The following is a 22277-nucleotide window of genomic DNA, read 5'->3' on the forward strand; positions in this document are numbered from 1 at the left end:
AAAATAAACATAATTTAGATTGTAGAAAGCAGGAAAAGTCGGAGGTGAATCAGAGGCTGTCTGTAAACAGAGTGACTTCTGTAGGAAAGAAACTGTTTATACATCTAGTAGTTCTTGCGTTTTGTGACCGTTAAATTTTCCTTGATGGTAATAACTGAGATGGTTGCCCAGATGAGTGGCCAGTGATGCAATAAAATATAATCACACAAGAAGTGCCGCTATGGGCTTTAACAGGCCCTGCCTCTTAACAGTCCCCCAGCCTTGACTCTCTCAGAAGACAAGGAAAAACTCTCAAAAAAAAAACCTTGTAGGGAAAAAAATGGAAGAAATCTTGAGAAAGGCAGTTCAAAGAGAGACTTCTTTCCAGGTAGGTTGGACATGCAGTGGGTGTCAGAAAAAGGGGGTAAATACAATACAATACACAGAACAGAGCACAAGTAATCCTCAATACAATATAATAGTGTAATAGAAATATTACAAGTACAGAGCAGAATTCAACAGTAGATGATATCCCATAATATGATTTGGTTTTGTTCAGAATACCGGAAGCCAATAAGTTGCATCCCCCTATTGGCCATTCCACAGCTGAGACAGCTCTGGGGCAGTCAATCCGATTAAAGGACCCCTCTACCCGACAATTCCTGTGATCCTCCATCAGGGATGACTTTACCTCAGGCAGGCAGAACAACTTGGCAGGTGGGCAGTGGCACCAAGTGCCACATTTGAGTACAACAACAACAACAACATTTATTTATATAGCACATTTTCATACAAACAGTAGCTCAAAGTGCTTTACATATTAAAGAATAGAAAAATGAAAGACATAATTATAAAAAATAAATCAACATTAACATCGAATAAGAGTAAGGTTCAATGGCCAGGGGGGACAGAAAAAACAAAAAAAACTCCAGATGGCTGGAGAAAAAATAAAATCTGTAGGGATTCCAGACCATGATACCGCCCAGTCCCCTCTGGGCATTCTACCTAACATAAATGAAACAGTCCTCTTTGGATTTAGGGTTCTCACGGAAGGGCTTGATGATGATGATGGTCACGTAGACTTCTTCCTTTTAATCCGTCCATCATTGTTGGAGCATCATGAAGCTTTGAGTAGGTGGAGGTGGCGCAGGCCACCACCACAAAGAAACCGGAAAAAGAAACAGAAAAGAGAGTAGGGGTCAGTACCGATTTTAGAGCCACCATGAATAGTTGTTATGATGAATTGAACATACAGAGTATCAGGATTAAGTTAAATTACGATTAAAATGAAGTTATAAAAAGGCCATGTTAAAGTCATGTGTTTTCAGCAGTGTTTTAAAGTGCTCTACTGTATCAGCCTGGCGAATTCCTATTGGCAGGCTATTCCAGATTTTAGGTGCATAACAGCAGAAGGGCCGCCTCACCACTTCTTTTAAGTTTTGTTCTTGGAATTCTAAGGAGACACTCATTTGAGGATCTGAGGTTACGATTTGGAATATAAGGTGTCAGACATTCCGATATATAAGATGGGGTAGATTATTTAAGGCTTTATAAACCATAAGCAGAATTTTAAAGTCAATCCTGAATGACACAGGTAACCAGTGTAGTGACATCAAAACTGGAGTAATGTGTTCTGATTTTCTTTTCCTAGTTAGGATTCTAGCAGCTGCATTCTGCACTCGTTGCAAGTGATTTATGTCTTTTTTTAGTAGTCCTGAGAGGAGTGCGTTACAGTAATCTAGTCGACTGAAAACAAACGCGTGAATTAATTTTTCAGCATCTTTCAGTGATAAAAGAGGTCTAACTTTACTTATGTTTCTTAAGTGAAAAAATGCTGTCCTAATGATCTGATTAATATGTGATTTAAAATTCAGATTACAGTCAACAATCACCCCTAAGCTTTTACCTCCGTCTTGACTTTTAATCCTAATGTATCCAGTTTATTTCTAATAGCCTCATTGTATCCATTATTGCTGATCACTAAAATTTCAGTTTTCTCTTTATTTAACTTGAGAAAATTACTATTCATCCATTCTGAGATACTAGTCAGACATTGTGTTAGTGAATCAATAGAATCGGGGTCATCAGGTGCTATTGATAAGTACAGCTGTGTGTCATCAGCATAGCTGTGGTAGCTCACGTTGTGCCCTGAGATAATCTGACCTAACGGAAGCATATAGATTGAGAATAACAGCGGACCCAGGATAGAGCCTTGTGGAACACCATATTGGATATCATGTGTCTTCGAGTTGTAATTCCCACAACTAACAAAATATTTTCTCCCTGTCAGGTAGGATTCAAACCAATTTAAGACACTGCCAGAGAGGCCCACCCATTGACTAAGGCGATTTCTAAGAATGTTGTGATCAATGGTGTCAAATGCAGCACTCAGATCTAAGAGGATGAGAACAGATAAATGGCCTCTGTCTGCATTTACCCGCAAGTCATTTACTACTTTAACGAGTGCAGTTTCTGTGCTGTGATTTGTTCTAAAACCTGACTGAAATTTATCAAGAATAGCAGGTTTATTTAGGTGGTCATTTAACTGCATAATGACTGCCTTCTCTAGAACTTTACTTAAGAAGGCAAGTTAGAGATGGGTCTAAAATTTTCAAGAGCCGAGGGTCAAGATTATGTTTCTTAAGTAGGGGTTTAACTACAGCAGTCTTAAGACAGTCTGGGAAGACCCCAGTATCTAGTGACGAATTTACTATGTCAAGAACATTATCAATTAGCACGCCTGATACTTCTTTGAAAAAGAGTACCGAGAAGAGAAACAGAATAGGTGAGGGTTAGTAACAAATTCTAACTATCATGTTACTTATGTTTTAGTGTTAATGAATAACAACAGAGATGCAGTCTGTACAGTTAATCAGCAGCTCTAGTCAGGGTGTGCTAAACTGCAGTTGTGAGTCTTCAGCCAGGTTTTGAAAGCTGAGACCGATGGGGCATCTCTTATAGTAGCAGGCAGACCACTCCACAGTTTAGGGGTCCTGTAACTAAAAGCTCGACTTCCTACTGTTATTTTATTAATCCTTGGAATCATAAGCAGACTGGCATCTTGAGATCTCAATGTGCGCTCAGGTTTGTAAGTCATGATAAGTTCAGACAAGTAAGCCGGACCTCGGTCATTTAAGGCTTTATATGTTAAAAGGAGGATTTTGAAATCTGCCCTAAACTTAACCGGGAGCCAGTGTAAGGATTTAAGAACTGGAGTGATGTATTTGTATTTTCTTGTTTTTATAATAGTTGCAGCAGCATTAGATTAACTGGAGGCTGTATAAAGAACAGTTTGAACATCCAGTGAACACCGCATTGCAGTTGTCAGTCCTACTAGAAATAAATAAATACATTTCTCAGAATCCCGCTTATTTAGAAAAAACGCCTTAATTTCCCAACATTTTTAAGATGTGAAGAAACATGATTTGGACAACTTTGTATTGTGCACTTTAAAATACATCCTAGAGTCAAAGATAACTTTGAGATTGCGGGCTGATTCAGTAAAATTAAAGGTGATTCCAACTGAGTTAAATGATGAGAGAATATTGTTGTGATCAGCGTCATTCCCTCCAATAATTAACATCTCTGTTTTATTTGTGTTTAAAGACAAGTAGTTCTCATTCATCCACTCCTTTAATTCACTAACGCAACTAATTAAAGTCATTGAAAAAACTTCATTTGCTCTAAAAGAAAGGTATAACTGGGTGTCATCTGCGTACGAGTGAAAATTAACATCATGTTTCCTAATGAGAGGTCCCAGTGGAAGCCTGTAAAGTGAAAACAGTAAAGGTCCGAGTACTGAGCCCTGCAGGACACCATATGTCACTTCTGTGTATAATGATGGAGTCCTGTCAGCAGATTTCTGTACATACTGGGATTGATTTGATAAATAAGAGCTAAACCAGGCAAGCCTGTGCAGTAAAATAGAATGGTCAATGGTCTCAAATGCTGCGCTTAACTCAAACAACATAATTACTAGCTCAGTGCATACAAGACCACAGTGGAGTCCATATTCAAGTCTACAGTCCCAATAACACACTGCAGTTTTAGTTTGGAGTGAGGAGATGCATTTGCCCTACCAGACTATTAAGGAGAAAGTGAGGGGACTTTCAATAACTGCTCTATAAACTGACACAAGCACTGATTGGGAGTGAAGCAAAGGACTGTTGTATCATTAGTGTGTTCACTCCGGAGTGTCGGTCAGGACACTGGTAAATGATGCAGAGAATTCCACACGGCAGCTCAGAATGAAACTGATTTATTTATTTGAAGATATAACCTGTATTTGGATAGATTTATATGTGTGTGTGTGTGGTCTACAACAAAACAAATTCATAAAACCTATTGGCAAATTACCCAAAAGTCCACTAGTTGTCAGTATTACACAAATTAGGTAGTAGCTTATGGGCAGTCAGTCATTTTCCAACCCGCTATATCCTAACACAGGGTCACGGGGGGGTCTGCTGGAGCCAACCTCAGCCAACACGGGGCGCAAGGCAGGAACAAACCCCGGGCAGCGCACCAGCCCACCGCAGGGCATACACACACACACACCAAGCATACACACTAGGGACAATTTAGAATTGCCAATGCACCTAACTTGCATGTCTTTGGACTGTGGGAGGAAACCCGCGCAGACACGGGGAGAACATGCAAACTCTACGCAGGGAGGACCCGGGAAGAGAACCGAGGCCTCCTTACTGGTACCACTGCACCACCGTGCTGGCCCTTATGGGCAGTATGAAATCCAAATCAATAAAGTATCAGTGAACTGTATTAACAAACTTATAGTAAAGTACATTGATGTAATACTATAAACTTTTATTAAATAATATTGCTGCATGTAAATAACACTAAGGCACATTCCCAATATATAAATGCAAAACAGTACACTTTAAACAACTTTGCATTTTAAAAAACATACAATGCAAATGAACCCACCTCTTGCCATTAACCCACACTTCTTATTAATTCAGCACACCACTGATTCTCAGTTATTACAAACAAATATTTCCATCCATCCATTATCCAACCCGCTATATCCTATAGGACAGGGTCACGGGGGTCTGCTGGAGCCAATCCCAGGGTGCAAGGCAGGCAACAAACCCCGGGCAGGCTGCCAGCCCACCGCAGGGCACACACACCAGAGACAATTTAGAATCGCCAATACACCTGACCTGCATGTCTTTGGACTGTGGGAGGAAACCCACGCAGACACGGGGAGAACATGCAAACTCCACGCAGGGATGACCCAGGAAGCAAACCCTGGTCTCCTAACTGCGAGGCAGCAGCGCTACCACTGAGCCACCGTGCCGCCCAACAAATATTTCTCTATGCATAAATGACTACTGTAGTACAAGGTGCATCTCTTTTGCTTTTTGAACATCCCATAATATGTGCTCCCGTGCATGCTGGGAGGTGCACCTTGAAATGTGAGCCGTGTCTCTTAATTATTGCTGTCTCTCTAATAGGGACAGATTAAACTTTTTAAGTTGATGGATTTAAAACATCTGCTGCTTAGCTTTTCTGATAAGATCAGTTATGTTTTCATTCCTGTTCAGACAAGTGAGTGATGCCTAGAAATTAAAATAATTCCACCCTATTCAGAGCAACATCATTTAAAAGTAGGGGTCTAGGAGGTGAGGAGTTTGTCCTAAAATCCAAAATCATTTCCACTCTTTTCAAGGTATTCAAGTTAGGATTGTTGAGGGTGCACCAACTGGCTCGTTCATCCGATATGACACCTCCTCCCCATCTGGGATCAGACCAGTCAGGGTGCCAGTTTAATACATGGCTAACTGGAGGTGCAGTTATTGGTGTAGAGACATAAAAGGAGAGGAGACTGAGCACACCTCTGAGGGGTCTCTGTGCTCAGGCTCAGGGGCCCTGACTGGTATCTGTTCATCTTGACAATCTGACGTCTGTTCTTAGAGAGTCAGAGACATGTGGCACAGTCCAGGTTCATACTGAGAATTGAATGAAGATGCTCTGGTATGATTGTGTTAACTGCAGAACTGCAATTAATAAAAGGATTCTGGCATATGTAGATGAGGTGCTTCAAGATGTGGTTTAGTTAGTTTATTTAAAAAGCACATTTAAAATAGCCAACACTTATGGAGGAATATTTCGGACAAAATGAAATAAATAAATAAATGCATAAATAAATAAAAGTACTGTGAAATGTGAGCATAAATAAATAAATGTGTCATGAAATGACAGCCTTAATAAATAAATATGTCATGAAATGAGAGCATAAATAAATAAATGTGTCACGAAATATGTTTTTCGTTGCTTATTTATTTATTTTATTTTGTCCGTAACATTCCTGCAAACCGTCATGAAATACGGCTTGAAATAAAACTGTCACTTTCACTCGTCAAAGTTGAGAGGGTGGGCTCTAACACGCCCTCTAGTTACTGATTGGTGAATCGATAGCACAAGAATTAATTAGAAAAATGCTTACTACTGCCGATGAAATGGATTCTGCCGAAGATATTACGTATTTCAGAGAGAGAATTGAAGATTTATCGGAAGAAATTACAATGTTGGCGGCCCTTTTAGACTCCGATGTAGATGAAACTGTTTTTGAAATTATCGAAGAACAGGTGGAACAGACTCTACTACACTCCAGTTCAGGTGATGCAGTACCCTGCTCTGGACGTCCATCCTTTGACATTCCAGCTGAGTCAATAGAACACCTTCTGTTATGCGGTTTAAAAGTACAACAGATTGCAGATCTATATGGTGTATTTGGAGAAGATGATCACAAGGCTGAATGAGCCAGTTTGATATACGGTGAGCTGCAACGGCTGAATTAGGTTAGGTACTTTAACATGGAATGCCCAAAGCAGCTCCACCTAATATTTTGAACTGAACAACTTTACCACTGATCAGAGCTGTACAGTTGTTTGAAAAAGTAGCTGCGAATATGCAACTGACTTTATACTCGTAAAACAAGGGTCAAATACTCAGTTCTAAAAGGGCCGCCAACATTGTAATTTCTTCCGATAAATCTTCAATTCTCTCTCTGAAATACGTAATATCTTCGCAGAATCCATTTCATCGGCAGTAGTAAGCATTTTTCTAATTAATTCTTGTGCTATCAATTCACCAATCAGTAACTAGAGGGCGTGTTAGAGCCCACCCTCTCAACTTTGACGAGTGAAAGTGACAGTTTTATTTCAAGCCGTATTTCATGACGGTTTGCAGGAATGTTACGGACAAAATGAAATAAATAAATAAGCAACGAAAAACATATTTCGTGACACATTTATTTATTTATGCTCTCATTTCATGACATATTTATTTATTAAGGCTGTGATTTCATGACACATTTATTTATTTATGCTCACATTTCACAGTACTTTTATTTATTTACGCATTTATTTATTTATTTCATTTTGTCCGAAATATTCCTCCATAAACACTGGCCAAGGTGATGTGCCATTAGAATAAACAAGGTAAAAAGAACTACATTCTAAGACAGGATAAACTTAAACAAAATACATAAAACATACAACACAGTATAAGTCCTGCCTTGTGCCCTGTGTTGGCTGGGATTGGCTCCAGCAGACCCCCGTGACCCTGTATTCGGATTTAGCGGGTTAGAAAATGGATGGATTAAAAAGAACCAATTCTAATTAAAAGCCAAAAAAGAAAAGATGTGTTTTGAACCTGGATTTAAAAATGGCCACAGTTGTAGCAGACCTGGCATAAGCAGGTTGATTGTACCAAAGCCTAGGAACGGCTGTTGCAAAAGCCCGCACACCTTTAAGTTTAAGTCGAGCCTTCGGCACAGCTAGCAGCATCTGATCAGACAGCCTAATGCAGGGCTCTCCAACCTTTTTTAGTTACTTTTACAAAATGAAAATGGCCGAGAGCTACTCATGTTTTCTAACGTTTATTCTCATAGTTTATTTCAACCCAGACAAACTGAATAAGCTTGGTTTGCCTGAACATTTACAAAATGTCTGTGTCCACAACTCACATTTTGCATTAAAACATGACCAAAAAATACTGAGTTCACCTGCAAGTGCATTTTGTGTGTCTGTAGGCATTTTCTAGTGTATCTCACACTACTGAATTAAAACATGAATGCTGTCAAAACAAAACAGGATAATTCCAAACACACAGATCTGACTTATTCATTTGTCATTTTGTCACATGTCACTGTGTCACTTTATTCACAGGTTCAGTCGCATGTGTGACGTGTTTTTTAGTCAGTCAGATGACTCAACAAGAGAGGCAGGTGTCTGGTGGAGTGGAGCCACTGAGGTTCACTCTTATGGAGTCATTTAAATGTTCGTCTGTCAGTCGTGTTCTGAACTTTGATTTCATGACATTCACGTTAGACTCACAAAGGTATGGAGACCCAAACAAAGTAGACATTTTCAGAACCGCTTGGTGAAGATTCTCATAGTTAATGGCTCTACTAAGCTCCAGATATTCTGAGAATGCTGTCCTAAGTCTTTACCTGCACATTATTTTGAAGGTTTACTAATATATAATATAGAAAATCCAATGTCTGTCTGTCTGTCTCTCTGTCTGTCCACTTTTCACGAGAGAACTACTTAACGTATTGTGTTTGGGTTTTTTTCTATAATTTGCTTGAACATTTAAGTTGAATTTTCGACTTCTCTCATTTCTCTTTGTATCAGAGTTTGCTTGCGATACAGATTTATTTGCGCGAATCCGAGATCCACGCAACGGGCCGGGTGGAGGGGCCTTCCTCACTCACTCGCCAGCTTCGGGGTGTGTTCCTTAACTCCGCTTAGCTGGTGAACGAGAGAACAATTGAATTCAACGTTATTTGATATTTAAAATAAAGTGTTACTTAGGTCTTGAGGGGTTTGAGTCCGGATATTCTCTTAAGTGTATGCCACATTGAAATGATTCAGATTGTGGCTCGTGATTTTGTGTTAATAGGGCCGTGATATGATTTTTTGGTAAGATTGCCCTCCCCTAATTTGACTAATCAAGTTTTCAAATTTATGTAGGATTAATTAACCCTTTGGCGAGCTACTTGGAAAGGGGTTGTGAGCGAGCGACATGTTGGAGAACTTGTCTGTTTTAGAAATTGAGAGAACAGCGTATTCAAGGAAGGAACCAGTCAACGGATAGAGGGATTTGAAGTCAGGAGCTGCATGTTTAAGATATGGCAGTTGGAAACAGAGGAGGGAGGTCTATATGCAGGAAAGAGCTAATGAGGCCCAAGTGGACTGGCTATAGATACAGTAATCCCTCGCTGTATTGCGCTTCAACTTTCGCGGCTTCACTCTATCGTGGATTTTATATGTAAGCATATTTAAATATATATCACAGATTTTTCACTGGTTAGCGGGTTTCTGCGGACAATGGGTCTTTTTACTTCTGGTACATGCTTCCTCTGTTGATTTGCCCAGTTGATTTCATACAAGGGATGCTATTGGCGGATGGCTGAGAAGCTACCCAAACTGAGCACGCGGTTAAGTTCCTGGGTGCTGACTGGCTCAGCGACGGTGCATAGAGTTCAATTCCTCTTTACGTTGACCAGGAAATCTTGTCTTGCTCATTCAGCATCAACGTGTTTTGCTGTGTAAAGAGTTAAGTATCGTCAATGAGCTGCTTGATGCCCACTCCGAGACGCTGAGCAACGAAGATCTGGCCAAGATGACCAAGTCAGCGAGTGAGGAAGATAAGAGTTCGCTTGCGATACCGATTTATTTGCGCGAATCCGAGATCCACGCAACGGGCCGGGTGGAGGGGCCTTCCTCACTCACTCGCCAGCTTCGGGGTGTGTTCCTTAACTCCGCTTAGCAGGTGAACGAGAGAACAATTGAATTCACCATTGTTTGATATTTAAAATAAAGTGTTACTTAGGTCTTGAGGGGTTTGAGTCCGGATATTCTCTTAAGTGTATGCCACATTGAAATGATTCAGATTGTGGATCGTGATTTTGTGTTAAAAGGGCCGTGATATGATTTTTTGGAAAGATCGCCCACCCCTAATTTCACTAATCAGTCATTCAGTATCCAACCCGCTATATCCTAACACAGGGTCACGGGGGTCTGCTGGAGCCAATCCCAGGCAGCACAGGGCATAAATCCCGGGCAGGGCACCAACCCACCTCAGGGCACACACACACCAAGCACAATTTTGGATCTTCAATGCACCTAACCTGCATGTCTTTGGACTGTGGGAGCAAACCCACGCAGACACGGGGAGAACATCCAAACTCCACGCAGGGAGGACCTGGGAAGCGAACCCGGGTCTCCTAACTGTGAGGCAGCAGCACTACCCACTGTGCCACCGTGCCGCCTTTGACTAATTAAGTTTTCAAATTTATGTAGGATTCATTAACCCTTTGGCAAGCTACTTGGAAAGGGGTTGCGAGATACTGGTAGCTCGCGAGCGATGTGTTGGAGACCCCTGACCTAATGTGTTGAGATGGAAAGTAAAAGGTTGGAAAGATAGGAGGGACGCAACCCATTTAGGCACTTAAGAACAAACAATAGCACTTTAAAATCTGCAGTGTTTTAGACGGGTTGTAGCCATGAAAGGGACTGCTGGGTAACTCCAATGAGTACAGTAGTCCAATTGTGAAGAAATAAAAACATGAGCCACATTTTTTAACATCAAATAGGGGCTGATCTTAGCTAACACTCATATTTTTAACGTACCAGCTTTAAAAACAGAATACGTGTATATATCTTCATCCAACTTGAAGTTACTATCAAATATTACACTTATGTTTCTAGCACAAGATTTAATGTACTGTATGGTGCTAGTGGACCAAGATTACAATCGTAGGCACTATGGAGGTCAGAAAGCCCGAACATCACAGTCTTGTTTTTATTTTTAACTTTAAAATCAAGAAAATTTTAACGATGTAAGATTGTTTACAAGCATAAACTATTTACATTTAAGATGTAGTGGAGAGTCATGTTTACTGATTGCTCAATTGACCTGTTAGCATGGTAAGCAAACTGTGGTGGGTGAAGGAGAGAATGTGTGACAGATCTGAGATGCTGCAAAAATTAGACGTTCAAATGTCTTCATCATTACAGAGGTCAGAGCCACTGACCTGTAAGCGTTTCGATGTTTGTTGATTTTGTATGGCACTATTGATGAACCGTGCTTTTCAAAATATAAAGAGCTCTGTGTTGTTATAAGGTAGAGCTGCATATTGCAAATTGATGACAAATAAGAATGTAAGTAGTTTCTAACATCATCCATTTACTGAACCCATTTAAGGTCAAGGGGAAGGAGACTTGGCAGCATCCGGCCCTAGTTAAGTTAGACTGGTTGGTGGACCATCTAAGGCCAGGTTTATACTTCACGCGACGCGACTCATGCTCCCACGGACGCTCCTGCTAGGCAAGCGTTTTACTGTTTATACTTGCGCGTATACTTTATGTAAATCTTGAAGATTCCACCAGGTGGCAGTGCGAGATATCATCACGGTGAGAACAGGTTCAGCTTCACTGTGTTGTGAATTGCCTGAAACAGCCATTAAATTCTGATGACACCTTACCGCAATATCTCTGAAAAGGATGTCTAATGATTACATCCATCAATCTAGGGATGTGTCCATTCCAGCAAACATTGGGCACGAGGGAGGAAACAATCCATAGGCTGGGCAACAGCTCATCGCAAGGTGAATACAAGCACACACATACACGCTGGTGTCATTTTAGTGTCACCAAATCTGCATGTCTTTGGAACGAAACCGGAGAACACGGAGGAAACCCAGCAGGAAAACATGGAAACTCCAGGCAGGGAACACCATTGACGTGACTCCCTGCGAGACAGCAGTGCTACTGCGCCACCACCGTGTCACCCCCATGTGTGTAATTATTAACAGTATTCATTACTTAAACGAAATTATATGTAAAATGTAAGATACATACTTTAATGCATTTCATCATGAACGTGATATCAAGTATAAATCTTAGGATTCTAAATGTGCAGAGAGTTGGAAGATCATACATTTAATGTGCTCAGTGTGGCGATCACTGCCTGCCGCTGTTGTCAGGTCAGGAGGAAGCCCCAGAAAAAAAAGACGGCACAAAAGACGGTTTGTGAGACTTTTAAAATGTATCGTGTCATTACGATCGGGAATATGCGATGCTTGAATATAAAAGCACCACAAATGCATCTGTATAACGACATTTTACTTCACTGCATCGAACCATTCATCAGACATTAAAGCACGTACATCGATCCCGTAGGAACCTCAAAGTGGCTTTCTGTCACATGTCGATATTAAACAGAGACTCTGACGTTACATTCGACTTTTATCACACTGTGCCCCTGACTTTTTGCTGGCACTGCAAGTCGCGGTCGCGTTGCGTTACTTTCTGAGGACCTGCTAAGAGGACGCAAAAAATGGAACACTGGGAACGCGTGGCAGCCATGATGCGTGCGCGTTCGCATTCTGAGTGTGAAGTATAAACGAGCCCTAAGACCTACTCTCAATCATTTGTATGGTAACCAATAAACCTTCTTAGCATTATGAGCCAAAAATCTTGAATTTTTTTTAACAAGAAATATAGTTATGTGTAACAGAAGCATATAAATACTAAGCCATCAACATAAATGCAGTGGGAACGGTATGCCTAGTATGCACTGCTATATAGCTGCAGATTTGGCAAACGTACTTCATGTGATATGTTCAGAAACACTCACAAGCACACAACTCGACTTTGCAATCAGAACAGCAGAAGTCTATGATGGAGTTTCACCTCTCTGACCTTTTTATTATTTCTGCTTTATTTTCAGTGGTGATGGTTTTTCTCTTCTTCACTGTATCACCAGCACTTGCATCAGATTTGTGTTTCAGAGACATTCTTGAAGGGTGAAGACAAAAGATTAAGATGATCTATACTGCACAGCACTGTACACGCTATCACAGCAGGCAGGCACCCGTCGTCAACACGTCTGATGTACTGATGAGAGACGACTTCCTGCTATGTGCGTAACAGTACAAATATTATTAAAAATAGCAGCGGGCCTAGCACTGACCCTTGCTGGTCACCACTCTTAACATCGGCCCGTTCTGATTTGGTTCCTCACACCATCACCCTCTGCTTCCTGTGTCTGAGCCAATTCTGCACCCATCTAAAAACATCACCCTGAACTCCCACTTCTTTTAGTTTGATGCCCGCCCTCTCATGTGGCACCTCATCAAATGCTTACTGAAAGTCCAGATAAATAACATCATCAGCTCCACTTTGATCGTATCCTTTTGTTTGCCTCCTCATAGAATTCCAGCCTGTTAGTAAAACACGACCTCCCTCTTCTGAGCCCACACTGACTGGTCATTTAAACTCCTGTCCTTGCCATGTGTTGCTCAATCTTATCCTTAATAATTCCTTCCATTAATTTTCCTGTGAAGCATGTTAAGCTTACTGGCCTATAGTTGCTTGGGTCTGCCCGGTCACCATTTTTACATAATGGGATGATATTTGCCATTTTCCAGTCCTTCAGAATCTCTCCAGTGCACAGTGACTTCCTAAAAATATGTGTCAAGGGTTTATATCTGTACTCACTAGCCTCCTTAAGAACTCGAGGGTAAATATTATCTGGTCCTGGTGATTTGTTTGATTTCAGCTTTCAATTTTATTTAATCTGAGCAGCACTTCTCCCTCTACAATTCCCAAATTCCTCAGTACCTCCTTAGTAGTCGCGTTTACCGATGGGAGGTTGTCCACTTGCTCACTTGTGGACACCTCAGAAAAATGTAAGTCCTCTATTTCATTGTCTGTATCTTTTAATTCCCCTTTACTATTCCTGATGCACTTGACCTCCTCCTTGACTGTTCTTTTACTACTAAAATACTGAAAGAATCTCTTGGGGTCTTCTTTCGCCTTCTCTGCTCTATTCCTCTCCAACTGTCTTTTAGCCTCTCTGATATCCTTCTTAATGGTTGCCCTCATGTTCTCATACATTCCACGATTCACTTTGCAGTCATTTGTCTTATTTGCTTTATAAATCAGTTTTTTCCTTTGCAACTTCTTTTTTTAACTCTTTATTTATCCACTGTGGAGTTTTTTTTTATTTCCTATTAATTCCAAATTTAGGTATGTATCTGTCCTGCATTACATATAAAACATTTTTAAACCTGATCCACTGCTCCTCGACTGTCTCCACACTTAAAAGCTTATCCCAGTGTATTCTACTGGTTAAAATTTGCCCTACCAAAGTTCATCTTAACAATTTAGTACCCACTCACTCACTGTGCGGCCCCTCACAGGTCAGTTTAGCTATCAGTCCTCATGCTGGGAAAAAGAGAAAGCAATAGTGATGGCATTCAATAAGGAAAGGGTCGGTATAAGAGAAATATTTTACTTGTACTGAGTATTAAAGCAGCGATTATGTCACTTGCTTGTATTGTATGTGCCCATCTTCTAGTGTTTTTTTTTAATTGTATTAAAAGTGTTTACGTGTATCCAGCAAGCTAGCACAGGGGTCAGTGCTGCTGCCTTATAGCTTACAGTCCAAGGCTGATCACTACATGTGTGGGGGCTTCTTCTCAAGTCTGTGTGGCGACTTTTTCTGTGGTACAGTGGAACCTCCGTTCACGACCATAATTTGTTCCAAAACTCTGGTCATAAACCGATTTGGTTGTGAACCGAAGCCATTTCCACCATAGGATTGTATGTAAATACAATTAATCCGTTACAGACCGTATGAACTGTATGTAGATATTGTCAGGGATGCCAGGGGCAACGACCGGCCGGGACGCCGTGAGGGACCGGATGTGGGTCTGCGCCCACCCTGGATCACGTGGGGGCCGCCGCCCTGGTTGCTTTGGGGGCCACAGGTTGAGGGCATGGAAGCCCCACCCTGCAGGGGCCCGTGGTCACCGCCAGGAGGCGCCCCAATGCCTTGGGGACCTGTTACCTCAGCACTTCCGCCACACCGTGCTGGGGGAAAGATTAAAAAGGACACCCGGTGAGCTGCCAGGAGAACAGCCGGCACTTCCGGCACACTGGGGCGTGGCCTACAGGGGAGTATCGGGAGCACCTGGAGCTCATCCGGGACATGAATAAAAGGGGCCGTCTCCCGTCAGTCGAGGCTATAGTCGGGTGGAAGAAGGACGAGGCACGAGAGGAGATTGGAGGCGGCCCAGAGAAGAAGGCATTGAGTGGCCAGAACTGTGTGTAGGGTTTGTGTTTGTGCACGGACTGTGTCTTAGTGACATTTAACTTATAAATATTTGTGGAAAATAAACGTGTGGTGGTGGAAATCAACATGTCCGCCTGTCTGTGTCCGGGCCGGGTTCACAATATATATATTTTTTAGTTTTTAAGCACAAATATGGTTAATAATGCCATAGAATGCACAGCGTAATAATAAACTAAAAGTAAAAACATTGAATAACACTGAGAAAACCTTGAACAACGGAGAAAACTAACAGTGCAATAGTTTGCGCTATAGTGCTAGGAACCACTCGCTAAAAACACTTTTTTTTTAATGAGTTTTAAACACAAGGAAAAAAAATTAACATTTGAAAAATCCATAATTTAATAAACCACCAAGAAAAGTAACAGTGCCACAATGCACGCTATGAACCGATCGCTGTAAACAGAACTGAAAACAAAAACGAGCCTTTTCTACCTTATGCGTCCAGCCCTCCATCTTTCGTGCGTGCGTGTGTCTCTCATTGTGAGCCTGGAACGCCTGTGTGTGTGTCTCTCTCTTGCACGTGCCTCTCTCTCGTCTGCCTGTGTGTGAGTCGCTCGCTGCACAGGGAGAGACTGAACATGTACAAACCGAAAGGGAAACTGACTTGTTCGTATACCGAGTGTGTGGTCGGGAACTGAAGCAAAAGTTTGGCGAACTTTTTGGTCGTAAACCGATTTGTACGTGTACTGAGACGGTCGTGAACCGAGGTTCCACTGTACTCTGAAGATGCATGTTGAATTAAATGGCAGTCTAAATTGGCATTGGTGGGTGAATGTGGGTATGTGAGTGAGATAATGAAATGATGTCCTGTCAAGGTTTGATCTGCGCCCTGTGCTCAGTGTTGTTGGGGTAGGCAACCACTCCATGTTGCAATTGTGAACTGGATAAATGGATGGATAGGGTTTGGGATGATACAAAGATTCCTGTTGTGTGTGTTACGTTGACTGCTGATCCTAAATCAGTGCCATGTGAGTGTGACTGTGGATGTCTGCATGATCTGGCCTTGGGAAGAATTGGTGCCTCATCCTAATCTGGTTTCCACCTTATTCTGACTTTTTTGTTTCCAGCCTCTAAAAAACACAAAGGCTCATAAAGATTTGGGGTTTTTAGCCCCGTATACTGTAACACAAAATTTTTAGGGTCAATAGTTTTCCACAACTCAAAGACACAGAAGGATAGGTAGACAGACAATTTATGGGGTCAGACCGGAAATGAAACTGTGGGGCGCTGGGAAAACCATGGTGCTGGATGGATGGCTGAGATCATCAAACAGGGACCAGAGGGAAGAAGAGTGCTGCAGCTCTTTGGATCATCCGGGCAGTATAACGGTGGCGGTGCCTCGTTGTTTCTGAGGAAATAAGAAGAGAGAGGTTAGTATGCTGCCGTTGTCCCCTGGCACGACTTGTCGCGGTACGTGTTGGGTCCTTTAACTGCTCCCCATGCGCTCGTGCATGACACCTCCCACAACCCAGAGTGGAATGTTATCTTGCTTCAGGAGAGCGACATTGTGTTGTATGTTAGTAGAACATGTACGTAAAGAATACAAAGGAACATAGATGCATGGAATAAATTACCAAGTAGCGTGGTGGAGAATAGGACTTAAGAGATCTTCAGATCTTGACCTGATGTTATTTTGAGACAGTCTAGGTGAATAGTATGGACACGTCTGTTGGACTGAATGGCAAGTTCTTGTCACAATTATTTTAAATGATTATGCCACTAGAGGGCAGTGTGAGTCTAACTAACAGATATCCTATGAACTTGAAGCTGTTAAGAGCAAGAGCAGAAGTGAAGGAAGGCATTTCAGCTTACATAGAGCTGACTGGCATGCATACCTGCCATTTTTATTTATTTTTATTTCATCGATTTTATTAAAATCAAATAACATTCCATACAAATAAATCAAGTTTTACAAAAATTTGTTCGAAACAAATCAACCCCCATGCCTGAAAAAGAGAGCTAGACCAGTAAAATGGTAGTAAAAATAGGTAAATAGATAAATTCATAAATTAATAATGATCTTTTTCTTCTTCTTTTTTCGGCTTCTCCTGTTAGGGGTTGCCCCAGCAGATCATCTTCTTCTATATCTTTCTGTCCTCGTCATCTGGCTCTGTCACACCTGTCACCTGCATGTCCTCTCCCACCATATCCATGAACCTTCTCTTAGGCCTTCCTCTTTTCCTCTTCCCTGTCAGCTCTATCCGTAACATCCTCTTCCCAAGATACCCAGCATCTCTCCTCTGCAGATGTCCAAACCAACGCAATCTCGCCTCTCTGACTTTGTCTCCCAACCATCCAACTTGAGCTGTCCCTCTAATGTCCTCATTTCTAATCCTGTCCATCCTCGTTACACCCAATGCAAATCTTAGCATCTTTAACTCTGCCACCTCCAGCTCTGTCTCCTGCTTTCTGGTCAGTGCCACCGTCTCCAGCCAATATAACATAACTGGTCTCACTACCGTCCTGTAGACCTTCCCTTTCACTCTTGCTGATACCCGTCTGTCACCAATCACTCCTGACACTCTTCTCCACCCACTCCACCCTGCCTGCACTCTCTTCTTCACTTCTCTTCCACACTCCCCATTACTCAGTACTGTTGATCTCAAGAATTTAAACTCATCCACCTTCACCAACTCTACTCCTGTCATCCTCACCATTCCACTGACCTCCCTCTCATTCACACACATGTATTCTGTTTTGTTCCTACTGACCTTCACTTCTCTTCTCTCTAGAGCAGATCTCCACCTCTCCAGGGTCTCCTCAACCTGCTCCCTACTCTCACAACAGATCACAATGTCATCAGCAAACATCACAGTCAATGATGACTCCTCTTGTCTGTCAACCTGTCCATCACCATTGCAAATAAGAAAGGGCTCAGAGCCGATCCCTGATGTAATCCCACCTCCATCACTCCTACCACAGACCTCACCACTGTCACACTTCCCTCGTACATATCCTGTACAACTCTCACATACTTCTCTGCCACTCCCGACTTCCTCATGCAATACCACAGCTCCTCTCTTCTCACCCTGTCATTTGCTTTCTCCAGGTCCACAAAGACGCAATGCAACTCCTTCTGGCCTTCTCTCTACTTCTCCATTAAATGAATAATGATAAATGGAGTAAAAAAAAGGGGGAGAGAATCTGCTTCCTCAATTTAAATGCTTATTCTAAAATGTTATTGATTAGATCCTGCCAGGTTTTGCACAGATCCTCTAAGTGAGAATTTGATTTTTTCCAGTTTCAAATAGTATATAACATCAGTCACCCACTGACTTAGAATAGGAGAGTTAGGAGGACTTTTACAAGAAAGTGACAGAGATTTTTGTAGAGTAGGATAGGCTCATGGACTTCATTTACGAATAAAGGTAAGACTAGAAACGGTTTTCAGTTTTATAAAAAATGGGATCAGACTAAGAAGAAAAATGCAATATTTCAAAACTAAATGTTGACCTTAAATAAAATATTATTTTGTTTTTCATGCTATCCTTTTATTGAACAATTTGTATTAAAATTGATTAAAGCATCAATACAATACAATACAATTTATATTTCTATAGCCCAAAATCACACAAGAAGTGCCGCAATGGGCTTTAACAGGCCCTGCCTCTTGACAGCCCCCCAGCCTTGACTCTCAAAGAAGAGAAGGAAAAACTCCCAAAAAAAAAAACATGTAGGGAAAAAATGGAAGAAACCTCAGGAAAGGCAGTTCAAAGAGAGACCCCTTTCTAGGTAGGTCAAAAAGAAGGGGGTCAGTACAATACACAGAACAGAACAAATCCACAATACAGTATAAACATTAAAATTTTAGAAGTACGGCGTAGAATTGAACAGTAGATGATATCACATAATACGATTTGGATTTGTTTAGAGTCCTGGAGACCTCAGCCATCAAGCTGCCTCCTCCATTTGGCCATTCCACAGCTGAAATAGCGCTAATCTGTAAGAAAGGACCCCTCTTTCCCACGATTCCTGCGATCCTCCATCAGGGACGAGTTTACCATAAGCAGGCAAAACAACTTGGCAGGTGAGCCGTGGCACCAAGTGCCACATTTGAGTACCGAGAAGAGAAACTGAATAGGTGAGGGTTAGTAACAAAGTATAACTCTCATGTTACTTATGTTTTAGTGCTAATGACTGGCAACAGAGAGGCAGTCTGTACAGTTAATCAGCAGCTCTAGTCAGGGTGTGCTAAACTGAAGTAGTGAGTCTTTAGCCGGGATTTGAAAGCTGAGACTGAAGGGGCATCTCTTATAGTAGCAGGCAGACCACTCCACAGTTTAGGGGGCCCTGTAACTAAAAGCTCGACCTCCCACTGTTATTTTATTAATCCTTGGAGTCCTAAGCAGACCGGCATCTTGAGATCTTAACGTACGTTCTGGTTTGTATGTCATGATGAGTTCAGATAAGTAAGCCGGACCTCGGCCATTTAATGCTTTATATGTTAAAAGGAGGATTTTGAAATCCCCCCTAAACGTAACCGGGAGCCAGTGTAAGGATTTAAGAACTGGAGTGATGTGTTCATATTTTCTTGTTCTTGTAATAATTCTTGCAGCAGCATTTTAGATTAACTGGAGGCTGAATAAAGAACAGTTTGAACATCCAGTGAACACCGCATTGCAGTAGTCAGTCCTACTAGAAATAAATGCATGAATTAATTTCTCAGAATCCTGTTTATTTAGAAAACACCTTAATTTCCCAGCATTTTTAAGATGGAAGAAACATGATTTGGACAACTTTGTAATATGCGCTTTAAATGCATCATAATTAAAAGCTTATTAAAACAACTAAATATCTCAATTAAGGTCAAAATGAAAACCTTTTTTTTTTTGTACATCACTCTGTACTTTAATTAGTATTGTATGAGTATGAATTGTGGAATTGCAAAGACAAATTTAGAACACATGCAGGGTGAGGAGCAAATGCGCTCTCTCCCCGTTATAAATGTAACGTTCTTTCTTATCCAGATATGAACCTTACCTGTGTGTGTGTAAAGAATGCTGATGAGATATGAAACATAACCAGCAGTCAATGTGCAAGCTGCCAATTGAATAGTGGATGAGCTGCTCTGTTGGGTTCATATTTTTATAATTCTGACTCTGAAGCAGTCAGTGCCTCACCAGCCATGAACCTCACCGCATGTCACTGCTTTTCAGAGAGGCTGAGGAGGAGCTTTTTCCCACTCCATCCACATTTTGAATGAGGAAAGTGTCAACAAATGCATGACACCCTGATGTTATTATGTTTTGCATTCATTTATTTTTTGCCACATATTTATTCATTCATCCATCCATTATCCAACCCGCTATATCCTAACTACAGGGTCACGGGGTTCTGCTGGAGCCAATCCCAGCCAACACAGGGTGCAAGGCAGGAAACAAACACTGGGCAGGGCAACAGCCCACCGCAGGGCACACACACACCCACACACAAAAAACACACACTGGGGACAATTTAGGATCAGCAATGCACCTAACCTGCATGTCTGTAGACTGTGGGAGGAAACTACACAGACACGGGGAGAACATGCAAACTCCACGCAGGGAGGACCCGGCAAGCAAAACCAGGTCTCCTTACTGCGAGGCAGCAGCGCCGACACTTCCAACCCGCTATATCCTAACTACAGGGTCACGGGGTTCTGCTGGAGCCAATCCCAGCCAACACAGGGCGCAAGGCAGGAAACAAACCCCGGGCAGGGTGCCAGCCCTCCACAGGGCACACTCACACCCACACACTAGGGACAATTTAGGATCGGCAATGCACGCCAGTGCACGATGCACGATTATTTCCTGCCTTGTGCCAACACAGGGCACAAGGCAGGAAATAAACCCCCGGGCAAGGCGCCAGCCCACCACAGGGCGCACTCACACACACACACCCACACACCAAGCACACATTAGGGACAATTTAGAATTGCCAATGCGCCTAACCTGCATGTCTTTGGACTGTGGGAGGAAACCCACGCAGACACGGGGGGAACATGCAAACTCCACACAAGGAGGACCTGGGAAGTTAACCGGGGTCTCCTAACTGCGCTACCCACTGCGCCACCGTGCCGCCCCTGTACAATATTATGTGTCTGAAATTGCTTTCATACTCAGTAGATTACTACTCAAGATATGACAGGACAGGATTCCAGTGTTTTTGGAGTTTAAATTTCTTCAACATAAAATTTTTCAAAGTAACACCCGATGAGATTTAAAATCTGGGCTGATGTCTCAAGTTAAATTGTTGGCTGTATCCGAACATGATAGACAGTAGATCATTGTGGTGCTTTTCCACTAAATTATAGTGCCAGAGAAATATTGAATCATTATAATCTTCAGATAAGGTTGCCACATAAGGCAGAGGTTGTTTTAACAGAAATACTGAGGGCAATTTTAGTCCTGGTAGCTAAAACTGTCACCCAGACATTTTTCATACTTGTCTACACAAGTTAAATTGCCTGTTATATTTTACTTTTATAGACAAGAACATCATGTCACTTACTCTCCTCGATTTCAAGGAGCAGCATAATTGGGCAGCCTCAGAGATGAGTACGTCACAGAGCGGAGGTGCAAGCCAGATTGTTAGCATATGACGAGACCTGCCACTGCATTCTGGGACAGTAGGGGGCAGTGACAAATAAATAAACAATGTAATTCTTCCAATATGGAATAAATAAAGAATATCATTATTAGTGAATTGCGATGGGCTGGTGCCCTGCCCGGGGTTTGTTTCCTGCCTTGCGCCCTGTGTTGGCTGGGATTGGCTCCAGCAGACCCCCGTGACCCTGTAGTTAGGATATAGCAGGTTGGATGATGGATGGATGGATGGATGGATTATTAGTGAACGGAATATATAAATCCACAACTGACTTTGTACCTTCCTTATATGGTAATCATCGGTCATTTGGCCCTGCCCACATCTAACCCCGCCCCATTCCATGTCCTTCCCTAAGGTCTTCAGAGAGCATGGCTGCTGGTGTTTTGCTGCTTTGGTGTCAGGAACGGCTGACAAACGAGTATAACAAAAGTAACTGCTTTCAGGGTAAATATGAAAAGATAGACCAATAAGAAGTTAAAGAGGCACAGAATGCTTATCCATTTTGAAGTATTGAAATATTGAGATTTTGCGATTTCAAAAATTTG

At 41.9% G+C, this 22277-nt stretch overlaps 1 protein-coding gene across 1 annotated transcript in view; it reads left to right on the top strand.

The window, feature by feature from the left end:
- The window catches only part of rapgef4a (Rap guanine nucleotide exchange factor 4a), a 322559-nt gene that overhangs the window by 111250 nt on the left and 189032 nt on the right, over positions 1 to 22277 (top strand). The gene's annotated exons all lie outside the window — the stretch shown is intronic.

This window comes from Polypterus senegalus, chromosome 6 (assembly GCF_016835505.1).
Source record: "Polypterus senegalus isolate Bchr_013 chromosome 6, ASM1683550v1, whole genome shotgun sequence".
NCBI classification, from domain to species: domain Eukaryota; kingdom Metazoa; phylum Chordata; class Cladistia; order Polypteriformes; family Polypteridae; genus Polypterus; species Polypterus senegalus.